Genomic DNA, 12732 nt, shown 5'->3' with positions numbered 1-12732 from the left:
AGGTGACTAGGTCAATACAGTGCTTGTGTGGGCCTGGGTTGGATTCTCAGCAGTTACAAGATGGAAGGAGGGAAACAGCCCCCTTCTGCCCTACCCTCTGACTGTTGCCAAAGGACTGTGACCTCACACCCTGCCCCATAGAATAAATACATGGAAAAAAATTTAAATGTAAAACTTAGGGGCTCAGAGGTGGACCTCGGAGGATGGCCTTGGGTTCTATTTCAAAAAGTACGGAGATACTGACTTACAGAAACAAATAAGAGTTAGGGAAGAGCCCATAGGATAATTGCCGTCCATCAAGAGGGATTGATTCAGTGAGTAAAATGGGCTGAGAAGGACCCATGTCCTCGGCAGGGTAGGATTGGTCTGGAGTCTCGGTTCTCTTGCATTTTAGACAGGAGGGGCTGGAAAGAGATGCTACCAACATCCTCACACACCTACTTAACTGTACCAACCTTAGATTACCGTGGTCAAGTTTTGCAGCTTCATCAACCATCAGCCATCCATCCCACCTTTAAAAGAAGGAGAAGACCCTGTGACAAGTTAAATAATACAAAGTAACTAGAACACAGGGTTTCCACAAACGTCAGGCAGAAATATAAAGAAGTCCCATGGTCAGCTTTCTAGGAGCAGAGCCCAAGAGGAAGTGGAGTCCCATGGCTTGGGAGGGCACGGTTCTGGACTGTGTGGAAGAACCAGGGCTACTTAGGCAAACGCGTTCATGCACAGCTTCATCTACACTTTGGCCTGCAACTTCAGTGAGCCTAATTCTTCCTTCTCCCTCTGTTGAGTTCTGATTACTTCCATCTGGCTGAAGCAGCTTCAGTGGAGTCTCCGAAAAAAAAAAAAATAAAACAAAACCCCCTCACTACAAAACATATGCAGTAAGCCTAAGGCTGGCGTCATTTGTCGCCAGCGTGCTCTCAGATGGCGGCAAGAGCGAGCCTTGGCAAGGGGCGTCTGGGTTTCCCCCCCCCCCCGCCCGGGCACCTGCACTAGCTGCACGGGCGAGGAGGGCCCGCGTGAATCCAGTCTTGCTTCCCATCCCACGTGTGTCTTCTTCCTGCTACGGCGCTGGAGGGTCAGGGAGTTTTGGGAACAACCGGCGGAGGGCTGAGGGGGCTGAGAGGAAAAGGGGAGTTCAGATATTGAAACCAGCAGTCGCAGCTCCCGAGCTCCAGAGCTCATCTGACTTGAGTTAGCAACCCCCCCACCCCGGCGCCTTAGAAAAAGTGTTTGAGACTGGCGTGTGCTCCCGTAGCTGGAACTTTCCAGTAGGAGTGCTTTATTTCCTCCGAGCTAGGTTGGAAGAATCTGCGATATTTCCAGCTCCTCTCCTCCAGAGTGGCGTCTGGGTCGTTATCCTCGCCCCCAGTCCCTAACTCCCAGGGTTCTCTGGTCCCCAACTCGAACTTTCCAGGAGGGGTGCTTTCCTTGCTGGAGCTCTAGTGGAGGGGAATCTGTGTTCGCCCTCTCGCTAGCCCCATCCAGGGTGGTGTTCCCCCCGCCCCCATCCTCAGAGGCGGGGTGCACGCGGCGGGGGCGGACAGGCTAAGGACGCGACTATCCGGGTGTGCCCGTGCTCGGCGCGCGGGGGCGCTGCGCCATCCCGGAGACGCTGATGGATTGCAGGAGTGCCGGCGTTCGCCAGCCGAGGCAGCACGGCTCCGCGGACTTTTTTTCAAACTCCTCTCATCAATGAGACTTCGAGGAGGAGCGGGAGGCGGCGGCGGCTACAGAGGACGCGGAGGAAGGCGAGGAGGAGCCAGAGGAAGGAGCGCGGGCCGTGCGTAGCTTCGCAGCCTCCGGGAGCTGCTGGCCTGGTGTCCTTTGGGACTGCCGGGTCCCCCGCCCGCCTTGGTCCCCTCTTCTGCCTGGCCAGCCCAGCCCCGGCGGCCCGAGACCCGGCACTCGGCAGCCCCACTCCAGCCAAGTTGGGATGGGGCCCTACAACCACTGCCCGGCGCCCGAGAGGCCACCTGCGTGCTAGAGGCAAACTTTTGTCTCCTCGGTAAAGTTGCATTGGCTTCCCCACCCCCTTTTTTTCTTTTCTTTTCTTCCTTTCTTCCCCCCCCCCCCCCTTACTCTTGGTGGCGAAGCACTTCCTAGCCTGGCCAGCTTCGGCTGAGATGCTGTGAGGTTTTCGGAGTGTTGCCGGAATCGAGATCGTGACACTGATTTTAGGGGGTCGGTCAGAGAGGGCAACTCTGATTATTGCTCTGGTCCAGCAGCGGCAAGACTTAAGGAGGATCTTGGGGATCAGAACTCGTGTCTGGGGTCGATTTTATTACCGCTGCCCTCCACTTGAGGGATAGTGCTTCTTCTTGGGTTGCTCGGGTAGGCCGGTCTTTGACCGGTGGCACCGCTCGGAGCCTGAACTGTTTGGGGGCGACGTGGGGTCTGGGGTGCGCCGAAGCTCCCTTAGATGGGCAGTTGGGAGCGCGCCCGTGCGGTGTGCTGCAGCTGCCGCCGGCCACTTGGAAACTTGCAACTCCACTTCTCCGCGCTGTGAGTCCGCGTCCCTGAGCCCAGTCTTTTCTTTTTCTTCCTCTCTCCTTCTTTCCCCCTCGTTGAACCCTGTTGCCCCTTCCCCCCTCCACCAGTCTCTGGACCTCGGTTCTGGTTTCCTTACCTTTCTCTCTTACCCTAGGTCTCCAGATCCCCTTGACTTCTCGAATGGATCCACGTGTAATCCTTCGCCGAGGGATCGGTTCCCCCTACTCCTCGCTTTCATTCTAGCCCCCACTTAACACCCCCCAAGCAATCTCTCAACAAGTATATTTGCTGAGGAATTTGAAAAATCCACTACTGCAACTTGATCTGTGTGTGATGGATGAGGAGCGGCGCGGACAGAGTTGGGCGCCAATCCTATTAAGGGTTTAGAGAGAGGGGAACGTTTTTTTTTTTTCCTCCGGGATTGGGGGGTGGGGGGAGGGACCGTGTGCTTGAGTGAGTTCGAGAGGACTCCCGCCGCGTCGGGAGCTGGAAGTCCACCCACTGGGCTTCTTTTCAGTCCCGCAGCAATTGCTCTCATTTCCTTGGAAACCTGACTTTTAGAGCTTGAGGACGCTAAGGATGGAGCCCTTGCGCTTCACCTCGAGTGACCTGGCCACAAAGACGCAATGAGTTTGTGGGGATCCCCCAGAGCGCCTCTCCTTCTAGGCTCTCTCTTTTGTGTAACTGTCCTGTGGTTCCCAGAGCTGATCCCAGTTGGAGCAGGGGTTCAAGAGACTTCTCTCAGTAGTTTCATCCCTCAGAGGCTGGGAGGGGATGGGTTCTGTACCTCTCTCTTCCCCGGTTGGGGCATCCTTCATCTTGCTGTTCGGTGGCCCGATGTCCTGGGCCCCTTGCCCCTCCGCCCTCACTGGGCGTGTGAAGGTTTAATCCCCACAGCTTCAGATAAAGGGAACAGTTGTAAAACGCTCATATGCTGTTTGCAGACGAGGCTCTGGGGGATGTTGGAGAATTTGAAAGTAAACGTTTCCCTCGCAAGCGGCATAAAATAGTGTTTAAACAAATATTGTATTGGCATGCTCCGGGGGCTCGGTGCCAGAAAAGAAAAGTAAATAAACTGTGAAATCCAAAATATACAGCACGGGGGGGGGGGTAGCGGGCGGAATAGGCGGGCTTGTCACAAGTCTCCCTGATGTTATCTGTTTGTTCTAGCCACCTCTCCTTCGACCCCCCTCCCCGCCCATTTCCTCACCTTGGCTGCGGTTTCCCTTTTTGAGTAGGCTTCCGTGTGTCTTGGGGTCTGGCCCCTTCAAGAGCTCAGTCGGTCTGGAATGGAGGAGGGAATACACTGTGTTCCTACCTGGATTGGTCTCCCTAACTAGGAGGAAACATTCTGGATGCTAGCTTGCTTTGAGTTTTGAGGCTTTTGCCTTCTTCCAGCTTCTGTTCTATCCTGGGGCCCTAATCCCAGAACGCCCAGTCTAAACCAAGCAGGCCCCTCCTGCTGAAGGTTTCACTTCTAGCATCTCTACATCTTGTTTTCCCTTTTCTCTAACTTGCTGCTTCTCTCTAGAGGGTTCCAGGATTTAGAAATGGCCTCTTCTGGATACAGTTTCTACTCAGGTGTTGCCTGCTCTACAGAGAGCTCATCTGATGAATTTTAATATTAATTACATGTAGGAAGATTTAGGATGCCCGCCCCCCAAATGCCATGAGACCTTTCCTGATCCTAGCGGGGCTTAGAGTAACACAGGAGAAGGTTCTTTGTAATAGCGAGTCCTGTAGGAGATCGGCTCTTGCTTCGCCTCCCGTGTCTGGGAAAGCAAACATCTTTTTCCTACCCAGGGCTGGGCTCATCCATGAACTAATTGGGACTGGGATTGATAAATCTACATCTGTGCTTGGGTGGGAACTGAGCTGACATGGTGTGGGAATATGCACCGAATTCAGACTGACTGAGGTCTGCTCCCAAATTCAAGTCGGGCCTGGAAGGAGGACCACCTTGAAGTGTGTCCGGAGTTAGCCAGGAGCTTCACTTTCTCAAGATGTTCCTCTGGCCTTGCAGGCTTGGGAGAGCATTGAGCACTGAGCCATGGGGAGAGAAGATGTGCTTTTGAGTTGCTTAATAGTAAGAGGGGCGTGTGTGTGTGTGTGTGTGTGTGTGTGTGTGTGTGTGTGTGTGTGGTTATTGGACACAAGCTCATTTCCTGGTTGCTGTGGGGGTCTCAGGGCCTGTGTCCTGCAGCTGGCTTGTTTGCACTGCAGCCTGAAAAATACACAAATACTTCACTCTTTTTTTGTACTTCTACAAGAGCCCTGTACACAGTGCAGCCCCTGGGGCTGGATTAGTGAATCCGGGACAGTCTGCAAGCAGGCAGACAACATTGGATATTTGCCTATACTAAGTACTCTTCTTCCCTCAGCATTCCCCCCCCCCCCCGAAAGCTTCAGTGCCCAGACACTAGCAGTTCCCTTTAAATGAGACCATGAGGTTGTTGTATGCACTGTGAATGCGGCTGTGACCCCTCACACCCAGCTGGCTTGTTAAAGCTCAAAAACAGAGTCCTAAAACCTTGTGGGTGCAGCTGGCCTTTGCTGCTCAAACCGCAGGGAACAGGGTGGGGCTGCTTGCCCAGTGTCTTCAGCTGGGGGTCTCCGGTGGGAGGTCTACCTGTACAGTGCCTGTTAACTGGCACATCAGGGGCCACAAGGCCAGGTGGACCTCACTGTGGGCAGCTGCAGCTGCTGGGCCTGGGGGCGCCCTTTGAAAGGGAACCCCAGGGAAGCAGCTCCCTCCTTTCTTCCATTCACTAAGCATCAGAGGCGTGGACACACGAAGGCCAACTAAAGACTCTGTTCTCAGATTCTAGAACATCAGGAGGGGCAGAATCAGTGATTGGGTCGACAGCCAGACTACCCAGATGTTTGGTGCTGGGCTTACTGTCACTTTTAAAGAATCTGGGGGGAAGGGAATGAGTACTTTGGCCTCGTTTGCTAATAGCAGGTATGGAGTGAGGTCAGTAGCACTGGCTGTCCTCTGACAGGACCCTAAAGAAGGCCACCTTCTCTGCCATTCTGTGGCTTTCAGGTAAATACGCCAGCATATTTAGTACTAATCATGTTTTCGAATCTGAGGGCTTGTGGAAAACGTAAAGGACTTGGAAAAACTTTGGGTCACTATTTTTAGATTTTTGAGGGTGACAGAACATGGGAAGATGACCTCTTTTGGTGAGGCCTACTGTCCCGAATTCTTCCAACAACTGAAGAAGTCGTGTTTCTACTTAGGTTTTCCCTCTGGCTTTTTACCTAACATACACATGCTGGGAAATAACCGTTAAGATGTGACCAGGCAGTAACCATTACATTTGTTTCTTTACTTTTCTTTTTTTTTTTCCTTTTTTTTAAGACTTGGGTTTAAATAGAACGAATTAATGTGGAGATTTTTTTCTTCTTTCTTTCTTTTTTTTTTTGGTGTGTGTTTCACATGTGTGATTTTTAAAAAGGCAGGTTTCTGGGAAGTGTGTTTTAACCGAGTGCTGGGTTTCAACATTAGCATAGGAAAACCACTTTTAGTGCTTTGGCTATTGTCTTGAATGGGGAGTTGGTACTAATGGGAGGCAGGCTGAGGAGGGTGATGGCCCGTTGAGATTCTCCCTGCAGCCTCTGCTCCTTCGCCGCCTGCGGATCTGGGATCAGATATCACTTTTATCTTGCCTTTTCCCAATTCTCTGCCCTTTTTGATGCGGCCACTTTTGTCTGCGTTTATTGACTGCTTTTGTCTCTGCAAATCTGTGGAAAATTTAATGAACCCAAAACCAGCAAATGAAATAAAGAGAACTTTTTAATTCATTAGCAGGGGACTAGGATTGAATCACCTCTTTGCGTGCAGAGGGTCCCAGTCCTCCAGGGAGGGCACTCCAGAGGGTGGCCCCACTACAGACTGGATTCCTATCCAAGGGGACGTGAAATGCAGCTTTCAGGCCCGTGGTGGTCAGTGTTGCTGCAGCCCGCAACCTTTTCCTCTAGGATCCAGGCTCTGAGGGGTTGGCATGGGTGGAGGAGAGACAGCCTTCACAGCCTGTCCCTGCCCTCAGCTTTCCCTGGGACACAGTTAAGTATCTCCCTACCTCTAGACCTGGCTTTCACCCTGTAATTATGCAAAGCCCCGGGTGTGATTAAGGCTGCTGACTTGGCGGGGCTTGGAGCCCTTTTTCTGTATGAGGGTGAACTCTTGTTCTTTCCTCAGTCTTACTGGGCTCTCATACCTCTGGGCTGTTGTGTGTCTCACTTATTCTTTCTTCCTCGTTTTTCTACCCTCTCTCCTTCCCTCCCTCCAATCTCTTCTGTCCTTTTCTCCTTTCTACCACCTTGTCTTCCCTTCCTCCTGCCCTTCATAACTTCCCGTCTGCTTTCTTTTCCCCATCGTTCCTTTTCTTCCTGCCTCCACTTTCTTCTCTCCCCGCCCCCCTTCTCGTACCCTCTCCATCCCTCCTTTCCTCTCCTGCTCCTCTTTGTCTCTCCCTCCTCCGCCCCACCCCCCCCCGTCTGCCCCCGCCCCGCCCCATCCCGTCCCGCCCCGCCCCGCCCCTCCGAGGCTCCGTCGTCCCCGTGGGGCCGCGCAGGCCGCGTGTCCGGGCGGCGCCGAGCGCGCCCCGTCCGGGGAACATTCCGTGCCCGAGCGCCCGCGGCCTCCCACCTGCGCGCCCGCCGGCTCCGCGAGCGCGAACAATGGCTACATTGTTGCGGCGGGTGGCTAGAGCCGCCCGGGACCCTGCTCGTGGCGGGGTAGGAAGAAGGCCAGAGGGCCAGGTCGTGGTGCCCGCCTGGGGCACAGTGTCCACCTGAGCCGGGGCCGACACGGTGTTCTTAACCTCCCTGCCCCTGGGTCTCCTTCCTCATGCCTCCCTCAGAGGCTCAAGTTTAGAGAACCGGAGTCTTTGATGAGGGAGAGAGAGATCCGTTTGCTAAACTTTCGGTGGCGTTTGAAACTTCCCTTAGACATCTGCAGGGTGTAGCTTACAAGGCCCCAAAGCTGGGAAGGAATGGGTGCTTCTCTGGGCCATGCCCATTCGTCCTGACCTCTCAGCTTGCAGAAAAAGATCGTTGAACACTTAGGACAGAATGTTTAAAAGAACATCGTGCGGGGCCCCGTATAGGCCCCATTCAGTCCCTACTTAGCGCCCTGTCTTTGTGCCTTGGACAATGAAATAAGTCAGGCCGACTTCGGAGCCTCATTTATAAGAAACTGTAAGGGCCGCTCAAGTACACTTGTGCTAAGTTGAATTGATTGAAGTTTAATGGCGGTTAGTGGCGATGAATGGTAATGATTTTCCAGCGTATCTTTGGCATTCTTGACATTAATAACTGGAGTGCTGTGTGTGTGTGTGTGTGTGTGTGTGTGTGTGTGTGTGTGTGTGTGTGTGTTCATGAGGCTAAGCCTGCCTCGAGCCCGCCATACACAGGAGGCAGTTGCATTTTTCATCTTACTACATACCAGTCCATTCCTCAGATTCTTTTTCTTCATGCTAGATTGCAACTGCTTGTCTGATTTAAACACACACACACACACACACACACACACACACACACACACACACACACCAAAAATGGTAGAAAGGAGGTAAGAAAAATCTTTCTCCATTGAGTGTGCACCTCATGTCAGCATAAATTTGAGCTCGTTTTTTTTTCCAATTCTTACATAAATCAGCTTCTAATATACAGAATGTGATGAGTTTTTTTTTGATGGCATCATGAATTAATGGCATGCAAATGGAAGCTTTGCAGGTGGAATGATTTACTTAATAATTTCAATTTCTAATATTTAGGTTTATTCATTATGTTGGGTGTTTTAAGAAAAGGTCTATATTTTAAACCAAAGATGGGGCCATTAGTATGCAAGTGTTTGCAGTGTAGGCAGAGATGGAGAACTGGAAAGAGGGGCAGGCTTAATGTGTTACTTTTTTTGAGAATCTGTAATTGACCAAGTAATGGCTGAAGAAGCTAGGGACAGACCCAGTGTGGTCTGGGGGAAGACACAGAAACACACTGGTGTAATTGGAAGTGTGGGGACCAGGAGTGTTGCTATGGCGATAGTGGGCAGAGGGAGCAGCATTGTGGCATGGGTTAGGATACTTCTGCAGGACTCTCACTTCAAACTGAAGAGTTGATCATTAAGTACTTGCTTATGAGGTGGCCATGGTGTGGAACCCTGGGCCTGAGGACCACCCAGGTAATTCATGGAATTTCTTTTCTTACGCAGGGCATTTTCCTTGGGGACAAGTGGAGGCAGAGGGAAAAGTGGTAGATGGATGGACTTCGTAGAGAGAGCAGGTCCAACTGTTTGTGTTGCTCTCGGGAAGAGAAGGAGACCAAGCCACACTACTGCTTGATGACTGTGTTCGTGTTACCTTCTCCATTGCTCCCTGCTAAATACAAGCAACTGAAGGAAGGAGGGTTTGTTTGGTCCACAGTCCATCAAGGCAGAGAGATTATGGTGACTGGCAGTGTGCAGTAACTCAGAAAGTGGTATCCACATTTAGGAAGCAGAGAGCAATGAATGTTGGTTGGTACTTAGCTTGTGATGTTTTTCCTCAATCTAGAACTCCACCCCATGAAATGATGTCACCCACATTTAGGGTGGGTTTTCCTACCTCAGTTACCCTAATCTAGAAAACACCTCACTGATATGTCCAGAGGCTCTCTCTAAGGTGAGTTTAGATCTTGTGGATAATTGGGGTTAACCATCATATCGTGAAAGGGAAGGTGTTGGTCGCTGCAGCATGATTTCCCCAGTAGCCAATATGTTCTGGGCAGTAGGATTAGGATCAGAGGGAGACGGGGGTGGGGTGGGGGGGTGGTAACTGGTGTCTGGGAGCCTCTGGAGAGATTCGCCTCTGCCTTCCCCTCATTGGTCTCTCTTGCGAGGCAGCCTCAGGATTCAGTGTAACTGTAAAGCTTTGGTTCTCAACCTTTCTAATACTATGACCCTTTGATACAGTTCCTCAACCCCCAACCATAAAATTATTTTCATTGCTTCTTCATAACTAATTTTGCTACTGTTTTGAGATTGACTCCCCCCCCAAAGGGGTCGAGACCCACAGGTTGAGAACTGCTGCACTAAGGTCTAGTGAGTGGTCTAAGGGTTAGAGTGGTCATGGGTACCCGGATGGCCACTTGGTCAGTGATGGCCCTTTCACACTCTCCTGAAAGCTGAAGGCAGTTTAGGAAGGGCTGACACATAAATATGTCTCGGATCTTTAAAGATGAAGGCAGCATTTTGACTTTCCAAAAAAAGAAAAAAAAATGAGGTCGCAAACGTGCAGTGACAGATTGAAGGCCCATCACTCAGACACCTCCACTGATAGCCCTGGGCTGTGCCTTCGTGATGCATGGTGTGTGTCCAGGCAGGGACAGAATATTTAGGGCTGTCCCTCCTTGTCTTCAGGAGATCAAGGAGAGGGGACAGATCTGAGGAGGTTCGAGGGCAAGGTATGTATGCATTTGTCTATGCCGGGAGAGAGGAAGTCAGCAGATCTGCCAAGGCCTCATAGGTATGCAGATAGGGAGTCAGGGGAGGGGAGGAAGTGAGGTGGATGTTTGTCTAGAGAAGATGAAGTGTGCAGTAGACATAATATAGTAGGTTACACTCGCAGTAGCGTCTGTTCCCGGGCTCTTTGTACTGGTAAATTCGAGGAGAGATGTACGATCTGTATATGTATGCGGAAATCCATTTAGATCAGTAAGGCTGTAAGTGGCAGCTCTCTGTGAATTGGATTGTTTTCTGCTCTTAAGATATACAAGGGATAGAAGTGGAGCCGGGACAGACGGGGCTCAGTTGGTAAAGTGTTTGCAGCACGAGGGCTTGAGCTTGAAACCGGGCTTGACAGTGAATGTCTGTGATCTCAGCTCAGGGGAGGCAGAGACTTGGAGCTCATTGGCCAGCTAGCCTCGACAAATTGATGGGCTCCTTGGGCTCCTTGTTTCAAAACAATGAGGTGGAGGAGATGACTCAGTGGGTGAAAGGGCATGGCTGGCACTCCTGATGACCTGAGTTTGATCCCAGAGACCCACATGGTTGAAGAAGGAACTGACTCCTGAAAACTCCTCTGACCTCTGTGTTCCTGCCCACATGCACATACTCAGTGCGCGCGCACGCGCACTCGCACACACACACACACACACACACACACACACACACACCTGCACACACAAGATTAAGAACAATAAAATTGAGAAAGTCACTTGTCATTGAGCTCTGGCCTTCCACATATATGTACAGTGTACACTTACATGAGCTTGTACATGCAACACACACACACACACACACACACACATACCTCACAAAATGAGTGATGAGCGGCAGATCTGAGGCTGACCTTCATAGATGGTCTCTAAGTAGGGTTCCTGGGTCAATCAGGTGAGGTTCAGGTGGGAAACCCATTAAATACGCAGACTCCGAGGCCCAAGGGAGAATCCCCTGCGTGAATAGTTTGCCACAGTGAGTGCCTTTATCAAGGTGGATGATGGGAGATCTTTTTTGTGGTTGCTGTTTTGAGACAGGGTCTCACATATCTCAGGCTGTCCTCAAACCGAGTACAAAGCTAAGACAACCTTGAACTTTTCTGATGCCCCAGCATTGCCTTCCAAGTGCTGAGAATTACAGGCATGTGCTGCCTTGCCTGATATATGCAGTGTTAGAGAAGGAACCCAGGGCTCTGGGTATACTTAGTATCCTACCAACGAGGCTTTATTCCTGGTTATTCTCAATTAGTTATCTATTTAAGATTGTGATGGCCCTTAGGTTCAGGCCGGCCCAGACTCTATTATCAGCAGATTGGAAGACTTTCACCCTCCTTGTCCACTGATGCTGGACTGACTGGGTGTAATGGTCAGGCAGATTAAGTGAAAGCTGAGTTGTTTCTGGATCAAAATAGCACCGAGAAATGATCTCTAGAGCTCGTGGGATAAAGACAGGACTAGAAGATCAGTCTGGTACTCAGCACAGTCCACCCAAGGGTTAGGATCCTTAGAATGGTGGCCTTATCGGTCACTGCAGTCCTGATTGCTGGAGAGAGGGGGGGTCGTTCTCATAACTTCATTTCCATCGCTGTAAATACTCTGATGAAAGTTGATTCCGGGGAAGAAAGCTCTGTCTATTTTGGATCGTAGTTTTGAGTCCCACCCCTTTACCGTGGGGAGGTCGAGGAGCAGGGAACTTGAAACAGTTTGTCATGTCACATTACAGTCAGGCGCTGAGAGAGAGAGAAATGCGTGGATGGTGCTTGCTCCTTTACTCATCTCTTAACCAGTTACAGAGTTCCTACCTAAGGAATTATACCACCCACAGTGGGCTTCATCCTCGTACATCAAGTAACAATCAGAACAATCCCCAACAGACATGCCTACAGGCCACCCTGATCTAGATAGTTTCTCAGTTAGGACTTTCTGTCCAAGTGGTTATGTGTATGTCAAACTGACAGTTAAAGAGTGACCATCACAGGCTTTAAATACCTGAGGGTCTGCCCATGTGGGCTAGCCTTCGGTGCTCTGATACATGCCGTTAGGCTGTGTACATGCATGTGTGTGTTCCTGAGGTTCAGACACTGCCCACTTTTCCTTTTGAGATGGGCTCCCTCACTAGCCTGCGGCCTATCAAAGATGCTGGCCTGGTTGACCAGTCAATCTCTAGGACCCACCGGTTTCATTTTCTCAGCACTGGGATTATAAGTGTGTACCACACCATACCTGACTTTAGATTTTATTTTAATTACATTTATCTATTTAGTGTGTGTGTGTGTGTGTGTGTGTGTGTGTGTGTGTGTGTGTGTGTGTGGGTGTGTGTGTGTGTGTGTGTGTGTGTGTCAGGGGCAGGTGCCATAAACAGCACTGGAGGTCAGAGGACAACTCCTGTGGGAGTAGGTTCTCTCCTACCGTTGGGTGTGCGTGTCTCCGGAGTCAAAGTCAGTTTGGCAGGCTTGGCCGCAGAGCCTTTCCTAATGAGCCACCTTGCTCTCTCCACACCAGATGTTTACACGGGATCTGGAGATGGAATTCGGGCCTCGTGCTTATAAAATGAGTACTTTATTGCCCGAGTTACCACCTGAACTCTAGGAGAAACTATTTATTTGATAGGCTGAATTCGTGATGTACAGGCAAATCCTCATCCTTGGTCAGAGGCTATCAGGAGAGTCCAGTGAGTCTGAGAGCCAGATGCTCACCTGACTGCATTTTTGGACTTGTGCTCCACGTAGACTCCCCGCAGGGGAGATTTGTAAAGGA

At 50.9% G+C, this 12732-nt stretch overlaps 1 protein-coding gene across 1 annotated transcript in view; it reads left to right on the top strand.

The window, feature by feature from the left end:
* Nucleotides 1–1697: 1697 nt before the first annotated feature.
* Nucleotides 1698–12732, top strand: part of Gli2 (GLI family zinc finger 2) — a 216292-nt gene continuing 205257 nt past the window's right edge. The window contains 1 exon segment of the mRNA NM_001107169.2: nt 1698–2011. The gene's annotated coding sequence lies outside the window, so the exon portion shown is untranslated.

The sequence above is a fragment of the Rattus norvegicus genome, chromosome 13 (genome assembly GCF_021556685.1).
Source record: "Rattus norvegicus strain SHRSP/BbbUtx chromosome 13, alternate assembly SHRSP_T2T, whole genome shotgun sequence".
Classification (NCBI taxonomy): domain Eukaryota; kingdom Metazoa; phylum Chordata; class Mammalia; order Rodentia; family Muridae; genus Rattus; species Rattus norvegicus.
This window is presented reverse-complemented; position numbering and strand designations above follow the sequence as displayed.